A 15,206-nucleotide genomic window follows, 5' to 3' on the forward strand; every position below is an offset into this window, starting at 1 on the left:
CAGAGCAGACATCATAACAACATACACAAACATATGTTCACCTACTATAATAATGCTCATCTTTTGGACCTGTAACCTTTTAACGGCACAATTAAGGGTAGTAAATTTCATAGAATACTGCTAAATTAAAAGATCATTTACGTTTCTTTGCATCATATCAGAGCAGACCTAATTTTCACACCTGATCCTCTGTGTCTAGCTGTGTTGGAGCAAAGAGTGGCTTGGGTCAGCTTTTCGACTGAGGCGCTGTGTGCAGCACAAACAGCCATTCCCACAACCACAATGCTGTGTATCAGTCATACCATTAGAAAATGTGGCAGACGCACACCAGACCTTCAGGATTACATTGGCAAAATGAATTTAGGCTGACATAAAGATAAACTCTCCCAAGTTATTTACATACCCCGCCTATTTTCTGTTTTGCGCATTTTTGGCAGGCCTTCCAGAGCCTTAAAGTTGAATGCAGCACATAAATTATGTATTTGAAGGACTTTCAGATGCTTTATGACACCTTTGTATTTGCAAGCCCAGCTAGGTTGTTGAGTCCCTAGTAGGCCAATTCCTGGCTGGTGTTCTGCATCCATCTTGTTGGATCACAAGCTAGCAGTCAATGCAATTAGGTTTCCTAACTCCAGGCCGGGGGAAAACAGTACCTGTAACTTTAAGAGCTTTGACGCACAATGTAACAGCAGTGGCTTGTATTCTGTGGCACATTTGCCTATACTTTCTCTACGTTATGGCAAAGAGGAATAAGCCCTTAGGAGTTCATTTTTAATTATTTGCAAATTTATAAACTCCTTCACAACTAAAAGGTACCCAAGTGGTGTACAGTAAGATGAAATACAAGAGATTATTGACTCAGTAAACAATTAGCAACACAACCATTTCTACAGTTGTGCAATAATTTTCCTTTAAAGTTATTAAAAACCTTCTTTAAAAGGTCTTCCATAGCTACCTAAATACCAAGGTGCTGAGGCATGCCTAATTGCAGTTGGGCTGGAGTAGCAACACTAAAAGCCCAGTTTATATAACAAAATAAGCACACCCCTGAGGTATTGGCTCCTTTCAGTCTGCCCAGTGCAGTTGCTAGGCAGGAATATATGGAGTGAAGCAGTATCTTAAGTAAGCTGGTCCCAAGTTGTTTACAGCAGCAAGACCACATCTACTTCCCTACCACCTGATATCTTATAAAATCAGATGCAGGAAACCTAAAGCCATAGCTGCAAAGGAAGAATCAGGAGTGCAGTGGAGTTTGAATTAGGAACTGGTTTTAGTTGTATTGTTAGCATCCACCAGTCTCACAAGACAATGGAATGTGCCTCAATGGATGAAGTGGGCTTTCCAGGGTACAAGCCTGGGTAGTGTGTATGGAGATCTTTGCCTGCCCAGACAACAGGATCTCTCTTTTGACCTTGCTGATGTGGTTCAAAGGAAAGCAGAGCAATACATTTGGCTCCAGCTTGGCAGCAGGAGTTGCTAGAAGGAGATGTACAAGGCACTATCAAACCGCCTTACAGACTCCACTCTGGATTTGTGTAGGGTTTACTCCTTAGCCTTTTCACTTGAAGGTATTATGCAAGGCAGCAGAGGTTTAGGATGACAGCTTTCCTTCTCCTAGATAGGCTACCTTCCCAGGCTGACAAGCCCCATATTTCCCTCACTTGCCTCTACAGCACATGCAGAATCCACCTTCTTGACTGCTGAAACCGCTATTGGTGTTGTCCGCTCAGTCCACCAGACCCTGTCTTCGCATACAGGGGAAATCCCTGACTCACTGAGGGTTTGAGATTCATTGGCTATGCTCACCTGGATGTAGCTGGCCAGTTGAAGCCATTCCTGGAGTGTGGCTGCTGACACATGCTGACAGCTTCTTGGACCCACAGGTGGGAGCTGTGTATAGGGTGGAGATCAAAGATGGACAAACTACCCCAGAAGAAGCACAACGTGTCCCCCCTCACAGGTACTACTCTTCCCCTAAAACCCCATACACCCCAGGTGTGTGTGTGTGTGGGTGTGTGTGTGTGTGTAAACACACATGAGAATAGAAATGATCTCAAATAAATAAATATTTTGCTACAACAGGTGAGTAGATTAGGTAGCTCCTATTTCTGCTATATTTTGTACTTAAGTACAGATATTTTTTTTATTTTAATGTACGTGTACCATGAAAATTGTGAACTGCAACCTACCACTTTCTCTTTTAAAAATACATGGAGGTGGCTTGCTTCATGGATTTTGAAGGAAAGTGTCAATTTACACAAAACATGTACCCTTCACAAATAACACTCTGTGCTTGTATTTTGTACTCTGATTATATCTGTTCCCAAGTACAAAAGATCACGTGAGAAGTTCCCCTGAGGCACTACTTTGCAAAGTACTTGGGATATCGGAAACCCGTCCTTGATTTATTTCGACAATCTTCTTCTGACACAAACAGGGTAAGCGGAGGGGTGTTATGTGAAGGTATTTTAATTTGTGTGATAAATTGTTAGACTCCATTAGGTTTAATGAGTATCATCAGTGTATTCTTAGAATAGTTTTTAAAATCCTATCAAAGACTGATATAATCAAATTAAGCAAATTAATAGCAAGAATCCTGTGTATCTGCAGGATATAAGGGACTTAATAAAAGCCCACTGCAAAAGTTATATTTTTGTTTCTTGTTGCTTTAATTATGTAGTCTAAACTGCTACTTCCCCCCAGTTTCCACTATTTGAACAGACTGGAAAGGCCTAGTTTTGGCCTAGAATCAGCCTTGACTGATGAGTTTCTCTAGCGTACAGATGGGGGAGTACAACCCTCCCAGCAGGAACCCATAGTGACTTTTGATGCCATTGACCATGGTCTTTTCCTGGATCATCTATATGAGTTGGGGTTTGAAGCCATTGCTCTACGGTGGTTTGGCTCCTGTTTGTACGTCAGGTCTCAGAGGATAGCTCTGTGAGACTATGTGTCTACACCCTGGCAACTTAGCTGTGGGGAACTGCAAGGCTCTTTATCTCCAGTGCTTTTTAACATCTATATGAAGCCTTTGGGGCAGTTATCAGGAGGTTTGAGATCCTATTTCTCCATTGTCAGGGGACTGCCATCGGAACAGGGAAGGGAAGAAGAGGGGCAGTTGGGTTACAGGGAACCTCCGAAAATCTTCCGAGGCAGTTCCCGGGGTTGGGGAAAGCCACACCTCCAGTGGGGAAGAGGGGGAGGGACCAGAGGATGCTGCTGGGAGCCTCAGCACTGCTCCTGGCCAAATCGGCCAAGAGGGGTAAAACACAAAGAAGGAAGGAAAAGGCTGGGGGTGACTAAGCTTATTATGTTGGGGGAGGACCTGGAAACGACTACTCCCGGATTCTGCTAGCGACTGAGGCAGACATGAACTTGTGGTTCTGCACTGTAAATAGTTTTGCACCAAAATAAAACCTGTAAAAGACAGGGTGGAGTCCTGACTGGTTACTCACGAGCAACCACCATTGCCATCTGACATCCATTTAAGATGAGCCAGGAGAGTTTGTGCCAATTCTGAACTAGTGTCTGGATGCAGTGGTGGTCATAAGATTAAAGCTGCTAAAACAGTGACACTGCAAAAACAGAGACACAGTGGGTGAATGGTTCCCAGATCCAAGATTCGGGGACTTTGCCTGTTTAGATGAGGCTGCACTCCCTCTGAAGGAACAGGTAAATGGATAATGAGGACCCATTTTTCGTACCATCTTTGTCTATGGAAACCCAGGTGGCCTTAAAGGCAAGAAGTACCTATCACCAGCAACAACAACACACTTTTGTGCAACTCTAGGAAGGTGAGTGAAATGATTGTTTTGTGGAGGAGAAAGGGAGAGAGAAATATTTTAAAACAGATTTAAAGCACTGGGGTAGGGTGGATCTCTGAAATGGGTGTTCGGAAAAGCTTTTTTTTTTTTTTGCAGACTTGCTTTCAGTAGTAGAAGCAGTGCTTTTATCTAAATAAAAAATTAAAAATTAGGGGTACAGTAATACCTCCGCCTTGTCTAGCGTCCATTCCGGCGAATGTCCACAGCAAACACGGAAGTACTGGAATGGGTTACTTCCGTGTTTGCCAATCGCGCTTTGTGCATGTGCAGAAGCGCAAACTGCTCCCCGCACATGCACAAACGCAGCACTTTGCCCTGTGTCCTTCTCAGAACGGATCCCGGCCACAAAACTAGGTATTACTATACTCTCATTATCCTACTCATATTGAAATACAGTCCCTCAATGAGGCCAAACATAGATTCACAAAATGTTTAGGGGTATGCGTACCCCTGCGTCCCCCCAGAAAAAAACACAGAGTAGAAGCAGCCCATACCCCACCTGGGATTAAAGCAAGGCTAACTGGTCTGCTATGTGTCTGGGTTTGTAAAGCACAACCAAGATGCCCACCACATTTTCTGCTGCAGAATACATTTTTGCAACTCCCCTGTTTTATCCCATACAGGTACTGTATGGACTGCCCATCTTCAAGAGTGTATTTCAAGAGCATCATACACATTTAAGTGCTTGTTTGCCTTCTGTGAACAGAGGAACCTTCAGAGTTGTATTTCTCCCCATCTGCCACTTTTCAACAACACAACAGTCTTCCTCTCCCACCCCTCTTCTTCCTGACCTTATACTGTACTCAGCATTAATGTCTCCTAACAAATGTAACTGATCTGTAGAAAAGACTTTACAACTTCAAAAAAGAGACAAGGCACGTACTTTTGTAAACAAAGAAAATGAGAGAGAGAGAGAAACGTAATTTGCAACTGAAGTTTTTGATCATGTCACATACTGTCTTTTTTGTTCACAGACCATTCCAGATGGATAGCGTGATGGGAATGAAGGAAGTAGATTTGAACTCTCAAGTATTTGCAAGCCCTCTTGCAAGAGCTTGCGATGAATGAAAGGAGCAGGAAGTTGCTTGCAAGCTGCCAGGTTCAAGGAGATGACATGCAGGCAATACATGACATTTAAAGGCTTCTAGTGAGGTTTGTTTACTTCACACGTTACAGTGTAATTGGGAAAGAGATCAACAGCTGGCATCTATCATATATCTGAATCTTAATGCCAAGGATTTTGAGAGGCCCTCTTGAGACTGAAAACGACTGCAGATAGGTTCACAGTGTCCTTCAAGTGGTAGCATTAATTTGTACTTTGAAATGCTTATCTTCCACTTCAACAGATTATCACCTTTTCATCTCTGAGTCTGGTTGGGAATAATGATTCAAAAACACTTTGGATTGGGCTGCCCAACATTTAAAAAACAAGAGTTAGTTACTAATTAACAAATAGCTAAACTGTATGGCCGTAGGACCAGTTTGCAAATGCCCCATCACAAAAATAACATGCATGTAGTGGGATAGTAGACTCATGTTCATGTCATGTGTAACTTACCTGGCCAATTGTACTAGACTGCAAATGTGGAGTGCAAGCCATGCAAACAATAATGTCCTCCTGAAAAAAAATCTAACTTAAAACATTTGCCATGGGAATTAAGTATTGTTTACTTTTCCTGGCATTGAATTTATTCAGTTTCCCAGCACTGGCACAGAGGATGAAAGTGATTGTATCTGCTGGCCCAGTGCTTGAACTGTGTGCACGATCATGAGTCATTGAGGAATCAGGGTTCCCAGTTATAATATGCACAAAGCTCAATTTCATTTTCAGGTGAATACACAAAGGATGGAGGCCTGCCAGCAGACATGATCTCCCTTCCTCTCAAGTTTGGTGAAAAGTAAATATAAGATGAGAATGGGGATAATTTTAAAGTGGAATAAATATCGTTCCCAGCATACTGAAAGGCTGCCAAATGGTAGGACCCCAACAATGCAGACTCTCCCGACAACACCCTCATCAGCTCCTGGGCTAGTCACAGCTGCCCCACTAACATTGGCCTGGTATTTGTTCTCATAAATGGCACTACACACAGCTGGCCCAAGTCATTTTGCTGCCTGAGGTGAGGGCCAAAATGTTACCCACTCACATTCCATGTACAGGATATGACTGAATCTCACTTCAACACATGCAACAGGGCAGCATATCCCACCCACCGCACTTGTTGCAGCAGGCTTGTTTACGGGGTACAGAGTAGGCTACAGGGCACTTACAGCCCTGTCATCTGATATCTCACCACTGCTACCTATACCCTCACAGAATTTGCCACATGAGGCGGCCTCTTCATTTTACCTAATGGAAGGGCTGGCCCTGGTGAGCATGGCCAGTCTATGGAAAACTACAGTGAGAAAGTGGCAGGCAAAACATGTTACACCCTGTGCCCAGGCTACTTTGCTATTATCAACCACTTCTGAAGTGTGTCTATTTGTTTTTGTTTGTTTACTATTTTTTCTTCTTTATTGATGTAAAATAAAAAATACCAAAAAAAAATAAAAATGATTGAAGTTACAAAACACAGAACAGTGCAGAGCTTGCATTTTCCAAATAAATAAAGGCCCAAAACGAAAGCAGCAAAACCCATTATGAAAGCCAAATTTCATGATTTTGTGAAGTAATAAAGTTTTGATTATCAAAATTTGACATGTAAGAAATGAAATGCCACCAAACAGCACAAAAATGGTATGGGTCTTTTTAACCCTTAGAAACATGTAATCTGTGAGTTCTTTTCTCTGCAGTAGCCACAGTCCACATTTTCTTTTATAATGAGAGATTTAAGTCCCGTAGTGCCTTCCCTTTCTAGGCCAAAGACGTTCTCACTGCAGCCAGCATCCATGTAGGAAGTCCCTTAGATCAGAAAGTTACTGCTTGATCACCCCATAAGTTCTAAAGGAAAAGCTGTGGGGAGGCTTCAATTAGGCATTTTATGTCTGTCTGACTATCTATCTGTCATCTAGCAGCATCAATCAAAAATTGTGGTGATGGATAGCATTCTCACTATAATGGAAAATAGGGGGGAGTGGAAAAATGTCCCCTGCTACTGCAACCATGTCAACAATCCTGTGGGGTATCTGATATCATAAGGGAAAGTTTACAGAATTTGCAAGGTATATACCGTATTTACTTGAATCTAATCTCCCCTTCTTTTGCCAAATTACGTTGCGAAAATTAAGGTGTGCATTAGATTTGATGACACATTTATGTTTGCCAGCAAAGGAACCCTTTGGGTTCAAGGTTCTGAAAACTGAGGTGTGCATTAAATTTGATGGCACATTAGACTCAAGTAAATACGGTAACCTTACTTTTTACATAAGCTGAGGTTGATTTATAGGGCTCAGATGCCTGCATTGCATTCCACTTAGAGTCATATATTTTCAACAGAAATATCAAGAAATTCGTTATAAAGAACAGATACCAGTCTTCTGCCCCAACGACCCAGATGTAATAAAATTCCTTCAAATTCAGTAAGGGGTCTAGCAGCTTGTGCCTTAAGGGCAGGATCAACCAATAAATGTTGAAATTGGCAGATACATATCCAATTAAGCTCTGGTTCTCGTCAGCCTTATAATTCTGCTGTTGCTATCTTGCTGTTATTAATTAACACAGCAAGTGGTGATGCTGCCCACCAATGATTTCCTATCAAATATGCTGTCATTCTGGTACCATCATCACGTGCAAGGCTTGAAAGTGCTAGGTGTTAAGAGCACAGGATGTATGGGTTTAGTTCACTTATGAATTGGATAAACGACATTGACTTCCCAACACATTTAATTGACAATAGAAACACCATCATTCAGAAAGCCTTATTCTCAGTTTTCCCAGGCAGTGCCCTCTGGGAGCTCCAGGAGCTAAGCCTATTTCACACACTGCCCTATCCTTGTTGGAAGATTATCATGTATCACATTTTAAAAGCCCTTATATTGCATTTCTTCTTCACGATAAAGTTTTTAGAGCCTGAATGACTTTAGAGTGGCAATTTGTAAAGGAGATTATTCTAGCAAAGTGGATCTGGGCAAATTGTCTCTCATTATTTCAGTAAATGAGCTTTACGAGAAATTCAGTAATCAAGAAATGCTGCCAAAGAAAAGGGCTCCAAGGGCTGCTGTTCCCAATACAGACAATCTGTAATCAAGCTGGTAAGATGCATGATACCTTGTGAATAATACAGACCCCCCTGTGTGAATGACTTTTTTAAAAAAAATGTATTTTTATTAAAGATTTTCTTGATTTACAAAAGTATGTGCAATGTCTCTCTCTCTCTCGTATTTTTTCCATGTAACATTTTTACAAATCAGTTTCATTTGTTGAGACATTAGGAAGAAAAGGGGGAAAGATGGGTGGGGGTCAGATGGCGATGTTTCTGTTTTACTTAATATATGTAAGGTTTGGTGTCAGCGTTGCTTGTGCAGGTTCTCAGGTGTTCACTTGTGTTCCTTTGGTGGTGAGAGAGTTTGGGGTTGGCCTAGGGTGTGGTTGTTCATTTGTGGTTGGCTGTGGTGGTCTTTGTTTTCATGTGTGAGTGGGGTGGGGTGGGTTGGTGTTTTGGTTCAGGTTAGCCGTATTGATTTGTATGCTGTTGGTAGATTTTTGTCATTGTCATGTTGGGCTGTGTACGTGCTAAAGGGGAGCCATACTGGGGTGAAGGTGTCTTCTTCTAATTGTCCCCGTGTCAGTTACAGTTTATTGGTTAATTTTTCTAGTAAGGCTGTTTCCCATACTATTTGGTAATATTGGTCCATGCTTAGTCCTGACAAGTCTCTCCAGTGTCTGGTTATGATGTTTCTGGTTGCTGAAAGTCGGTGGGTTATGAGTTCTTTGTGGTGTAAGTGGGCATTATTGTCTTAGAAGATGTTTAGTAAGGCCAATTCTGGGGTGATTTCTAATACTTGGTTATTTTACATACTGGAAAATGTACAACATATACCATAAGGTAAAAAGAAAGGGGGAAAGTATGAATGTCATACTATAAGCATACAGTCAGTATTTGTAGGATGGTGTTGATTTTCTCCATTCTGCAACCAACTGTTTTTGTATTAGGTAAAATTTCAACCTATCTATTTATTCGCAATGACTCAACTAAAGTGTCTATCTCACCATAATATGTGCCTTTAAAATTTATTGCATACAGTACTTTAGAAAGGAGAAAGACAAAGAATTCTTTTCATTTAGTGTATGTACTGAAGGAGATTAATCCTTGGGCCTTTCAGACATTATTTACCTAGGAAATATACAGTCCATCAAAGCTCTCCAATGTGCACATGTCCTTGCTTCATCCCCTTGACAAAAGGAGGACCTCTACGGTATCATTCCTTTTTGTTTATTTATCTTATTATAGCATTTGTATCCCACTGTTCTCCAAAGAGCTCCAGGTAGGCTGAGAGATAATGACTTGACAGAAGCCATGAAGAGTTTTATGGCTGAGTGGAGATTTGAGTGGTCTCACTCCTAGTCCAACACTCTAACCACTACACCATACTGGATTTGTTGGAATGGATCGTGGGGGTTTAGGGAGATACTTCATTTAATGCCTGAGCTCTTTGTTCCCCAGGAGATTACTCCCAAGTAACATCTGTACATGCCACTTGTAAAAAAAAGAGCAAATTTTCTGTTTTTCACTGCTGGACTTATTGGTGTAATTTTCCCACAGAATATTAAATTTTCAAAAATAACTAATTTTTTAAAAAATTACTTCTACTTCTAGTGAAGTAGAAATCCATTATCAATGAAGCCAGCTTCATGTACACAAGGATATGGTCTGACTACAAAACTAGTAAGAACTAGTTTTGGAGGGGCCTAGCTGACTGTTGGAGTAAAAAACAGCTAACACATAAGATGCAAGGAAGCCTCTCTGCATGCATTCAAATAACTTGGGTTGAATAAGTGCCTTGAAGTGGTTGGATGAGGAAATGGTGAGGTGCTGGAATGACAGAAAGTAGCAGAAAGTTGTTGGCTAGAGGATGAAACTACTCTGTAAAGTATATCATAATGAAATGCCTTCACAGATTATTTAGACTTGTAATGCCATTTCTGAGTATAGTCTGAGCATTTGTTGTGAGCCTCCATATTGAACCCCCAAAGGGAAATTTATCCTTTTTGATGTTTGCTCTGATTTAGCAGTAAACAGCGAGTTGTCCCAGGGAAAGTGGTGGGACCTATCAGACCCATGCCTGGAAGTCATGAACCAAACAGAAGCGAGGATAAGCTAAAGGTGGTGATGTCATTGCCTGATGGACTTGCCTGGGTTTTTCCCTGCCCCATCTCTAACCCTGGAAGTCCAGAAGGAAAGGAAGGCTTCTGATATGTGCACAACTGGGATTCAATGTGACTTCAATAAGGATACCATGCTCAGGTTCTATCAAAAACAGCTTTTAATCAGAATCTACAGTAGGGTTTCCCAAACTTGGGTCTACAGCTGTTTTTGGACTACAACTCCTACCATCCCTACCTAGCAGGACCAGTGGTCAAGAATGATGGGAACTGTAGTCCAAAAACAGATCCAAGTATGAGAAACCCTGAACTACAGTATAGCTCTAGATCCTGGGTAATGGAATTAAAAATGAACAATGAGAACACACAGCGTAAACAGTAATGCATACACAGCATAATGTTGATACAACAGCTGTAATGCAATAGTGTATCATTCTACTAAAGATGGGAAACCTTTGGCCTGCCAGATGTTCCTGGCCTCCAGCTTCCATTAACCTAAGCCACCATGGTCCATGGTCAGGGATCATGGGACTTCAAACATCTGTAGACTCACAAGTTTCCCACCATTGCCCTACACAAGGAAAAGGCAAAATATCTTTGCTTCAAGGAACACAGCCTGGATGCAGGATGGTGTTTGTGAATATTAAGTCATTTGCTGCTTTGTTAGAAGTTCAGAAAAGTAGGGTTGTTTTTTTCTAAGACTGAATAGATATAAAATGGCATGGGAAGGAATAGACTTGCTAGTTTTTAGTACTAAACAAACAAAAGATGTTGTGTGGGTTTAAATATTATGACCTATTATTTATGGATGCATCAGTACTAGATACAGAATGAAACAGTGCCTAAGACTAACAGCCAGTTCCTAGAAGATGCTGTATCAGCCCTGCATCCCCTGAGAATGTACCAGTTGCTTTTCTTCAAATCTCACCTGTCACACTTTTTCTGATGATAAATATGTGCTTTTTCAAATCCTGATTTTGTCTGCTCCGATACTGGTGACACTTTGGTCTTAAGAGAAATTGATATGAAATGGAGGAATACCATCTTGTTTAAAGAGAGTGTATGTAATAAACTGTACCTGTATCTCAGTGAAGCAATATATTGGACAAGAAACTTGTATTTATTTTATTTAACCCTTCTTGTATTCCCCCCCCAAAAGAAATATTAGTCATACATAACTCAGAGTCTGTCTCTAAGCCACACAGTGCAAGGAACTAAAATGGAGATTACAAATTGCTTATGGAGCTGCTCAATTTGCAATTGATTTAGACTTACACAATGTTAGCTTCACTTCAGCAATTCATTTACAGAACACAATGAATCTAATGTGTCAGCTCTAGAAATAATCTGTAGTGGCTGCCCCAATATGCCAGACTGCAACCTATTCGTAAACATTTGGAAGATTGTTCTGAAAAGAAAATACAAGGTGGAATGTTGTTGTCTCAAGCTATTAATTTTAGTGCATCCTTTTTGCTGGAGAAGGAGATAAAAATACAAAGAATAACTCTATTATATATTTTGACCAGACTAGGACGAAGAATCTTAGACACTACTTGCCTTAATGTGATTTATTTCTTGTCTTTCAGAATGAAGGAAGCTACAATCCTAAACACTATGCCTAAGGAGTAATCTCTGCTTTGTTTGGTGGAACACTCTTCCAAGTAAATATGTTTAGGGTCAGAACACATTGCTGCAACTCTAAGCACTTACTTGGAAACAAACTGGATAAAGTAGGACTTACTTTTGAGTAAACATACGAATGATCAAGCTGCATATGCTCAAACTGCTATTTTCTGTCCTGGGAAATCACTGTCCCTCTGTATCTTTGCTTTGGGAGGTTGTTAAAAGGTTGGTTTTGCAAGATGCCACGTCATTCAATTCTCTCTCAAGGATCTTAACTTCAAGATCTAACTCTGTGGAGTTGGATGCATATGTAGTGTTTTAAATTAACATAACTGTTTGTTCCAATAGTCATTTTGTGCACAGATGTAGCAGTGGCCACCAACCTTGAAAACTTTAAAAAGGGATTAGAAAAAATCAATGGCTATCAATGGCTGCTAGTCATGATGACTATATATTACCACCAGTACCAGATGAAGTATGCTGAGAATCATGAGCGGGAGAGCACTATTGTCCATGCGTTCTGCTCGTAAGCTTCTCATGGGCATGCGAAAGGAGAACAGAACAGAAAGCTGAACTAGATGGTCTCATCCAGGAGGGCTCTTCTGATATTCTTAGTTAGTGAGTTATATAGAGAGAGGCATTTGGTTTTTCATAGTGTCTCTGGAAAGGAAATGGAAATCACATGTTTTCCCTTACCCAGGGGCAGCTGAGATTTTAATTAGCATGGCCAAATAACAGATCATTGTCTTTTCTAGCTTAATTACGTTTTTCTAAAGGAAGGTAAAGAGAGCAGTCTCAGAGACAGAACCTTCACTTTCCCCCACCCCACTCAAAGGCAATCATAACATTGTCCTTATTTATGTTGAATTCAATTTATTTAGGGATGCAATGATGAGATTATTGCATTGAATGGGAGGTATTAATTGTAGCAAAATTGATTTCAGAGCAGGATCAGAGTAATCTGGAGATAAATTAATTGACTAAGAAAAGATCTAGCTGATCTTGAGTGGACTGCAAATTATTTTAAGAATTTTAGGAATCAAGAGATGGGAAGAGAGCTTGACATGCCTTTAAATTCTAATAATTATTTTAAAATCTGCATATATACATAAATATTCAAACTTGTGTCTTCTTTTTAGCCTCGTTTTCACTGGTGCAGATTATATCTTTTTTTGGCATAAAGTTGCTACCATATCAGCTAATCAAATCATGGATTATGGAGAAAGCAATTTTTAAAAGACTACAATGGTAAAATGTGTACACATCAAACCTGGAATCAGCACCTGCCATGACTGGACAATGCTGGGCCCTGTGGCTCTTGCCAGTTGCTGGCATCACTTTTCAAATGAAAACAAAACAAAAACATTTAGAGCAGTATCACATACTCAGCCTAGCACTGTCAAATAAAGTCCCAGCCTGTTTGGAAAGCCTGAAGTATAACCGAGGCACATCTGAGTGTCAATATATTATACACACACACATCATATACAATGTATTATATGTATACATACACTCAGGCTGCACTCATATCCATTCTTACTCAGGAAAAAGTCCAACTGCACACGGTGAAAGATGAATAGGATTGTGCTGTCAGGTTTTTACTTTCATTATTGTTCCACAACAATGTCCTATGACAGATTCTTTTAACTACTGTGCTTTTGTACTCGGCTGCTGCAGTACAAAAGGCAGAGGAGGTAGAACCACCAAGCTGAACACGATACAGCTGTGCGGTGCTGGGCAAGACAATGCGTTGCACATATGTCATCACAGGCACGTGTCATGCATCATGTGTATGACGTGCCACTGTGCCCCCAAATCATCGACCCCAGGTGGCAACTCTGGTAGTTACTATGAAAAAAATATTGTAATTTGTATCTTGTTCAGGATGCAATCTTCTACCAATTTACACGGAAATAAACTTCACTGGACTTACTTTTGAGAAGGTGTCATTGGAACTCCACCTTCTGATTGTGTATTTCCTTCCTCTTGCAGGTCAACCCCTCTCTGCCCCTACCTGCCCACCCCAGATAAAGAGAAAGCACACAGATGTACCCTCTCTTTGCTTTCTCAGCTGGGTAAGATTCAGTTCCAGTAGAATTAAAATGGATCTACCCCCACATAAGCAAACATAAGCAAATTAAAGATTACAGACTGCATAGCAAAACTTACAGATCTGGTGGTTGCCAGCACCACACAAAAATGTTGATCCAAGGCACAGGTCCTAATAGCCAGGGGTCAGCAACCTTTTTCAGCAGTGGGCCGGTCCACTGCCCCTCAGACCATGTGGTGGGCCGGACTATCTATCTATCTATCTATCTATCTATCTATCTATCTATCTATCTATCTATCTATCTATAATTTTTTTTTTTGGGGGGGGGAATGAACAAATTCCTATGCCCCACAAATAACCCAGAAATGCATTTTAAACAAAAGCACACATTCTACTCATGTAAAAACACCAGGCAGGCCACACAAATAACCCAGAGATGCATTTTAAATAAAATGATACCTTCTACTCATGTAAAAACACGCTGATTCCCGAACCGTCTGTGGACTGGATTGAGAAGGTGATTGGGCCACATCCGGCCCCCGGGTCTTAGGTTGCCTACCCCTGCTAATAGCTCTTCATGATTTTCACACAGGATAACAACAAAACCACCTGGGATTTGAGCTTATCACGCTTTCCAATTATACAATGTCTGTTTAGATTGCATTTATAATCTAGCATTACATTTTAAAAGATTTCTATCTTTTAAAGATGCTCTGCCAGCACTGCATCCACAAAACCAATCTCCCTACTCTTAGATTTAACCTATAGAAAAATAAACTTTATTCTTGCAGCATATTATTAACCTTCCCAACAGCACCTGTTAGTGACATAATAGGAAAGGTATACTTTACTGAGCCAAATTAATGAGTTAGAACTTAATAACCACAAACAGAATTTCCTGCTGCATTCCCTGGGGCAATTCCTGAGGAGAGGGGAGACTGCAGCACTGGGGAGTGAGCAGACTGGTGAGGCCCCCTAGATTTAGAGGCCCAAGTTGTCCTGCCCTCACATGAAGTATTGAGTTTGCAATTTTGGGAGAGGGGAGACTGCCTGCTGGGGAGAGGGCAGGCTGGTGAGGCCCCCTAGATTTAGAGGCCCTAGGTTTCAGCCTATACATAAATCCGGCACTGCAAACATCCTTTTGTATTCAACTCTGTATTGCAGTCAACATTTAATAGATTGACATGGTGCAACTGTAACATCAGGAAATTGAGTGAACATTATACATAATAATTTGAAAATGAGTTCAACCTTCCCTGAAAGTCTTGTTAGTCCTTCATTGCCATCAACAGCTTTAACTTCTGCTTTAACCTCTCTTTGGTCTGAAAGGGACACTGTACACTGTGCTTTTGTTTTTTTAAATTTTCATTTTCATTTTTCGGAAGGTTATGGGGCCTGTGTTCAGTTTTAAGAGGTCTGACCAATATCTTTAAGATCTTCTCGGATT

General features: G+C 40.8%; 1 protein-coding gene and 1 long non-coding RNA gene across 6 annotated transcripts in view; one reads left to right on the plus strand and one right to left on the minus strand.

Annotated features, from left to right (window-relative positions):
• LOC309519238 overlaps positions 1-2,180 on the plus strand; it is a 58,281-nt gene extending 56,101 nt beyond the window's left edge. The window contains exon 3 of the long non-coding RNA XR_014213764.1: positions 1,674-2,180. This is a non-coding gene — a long non-coding RNA (uncharacterized lncRNA). The remainder of the gene's footprint in view (positions 1-1,673) is intronic.
• The window catches only part of NCKAP5 (NCK associated protein 5), a 621,685-nt gene that overhangs the window by 412,817 nt on the left and 193,662 nt on the right, over positions 1-15,206 (minus strand). The window lies entirely within an intron of this gene.

The sequence above is a fragment of the Podarcis vaucheri genome, assembly GCF_965113315.1.
Source record: "Podarcis vaucheri genome assembly, chromosome: 1".
Taxonomy (NCBI): Eukaryota; Metazoa; Chordata; class Lepidosauria; order Squamata; family Lacertidae; genus Podarcis; species Podarcis vaucheri.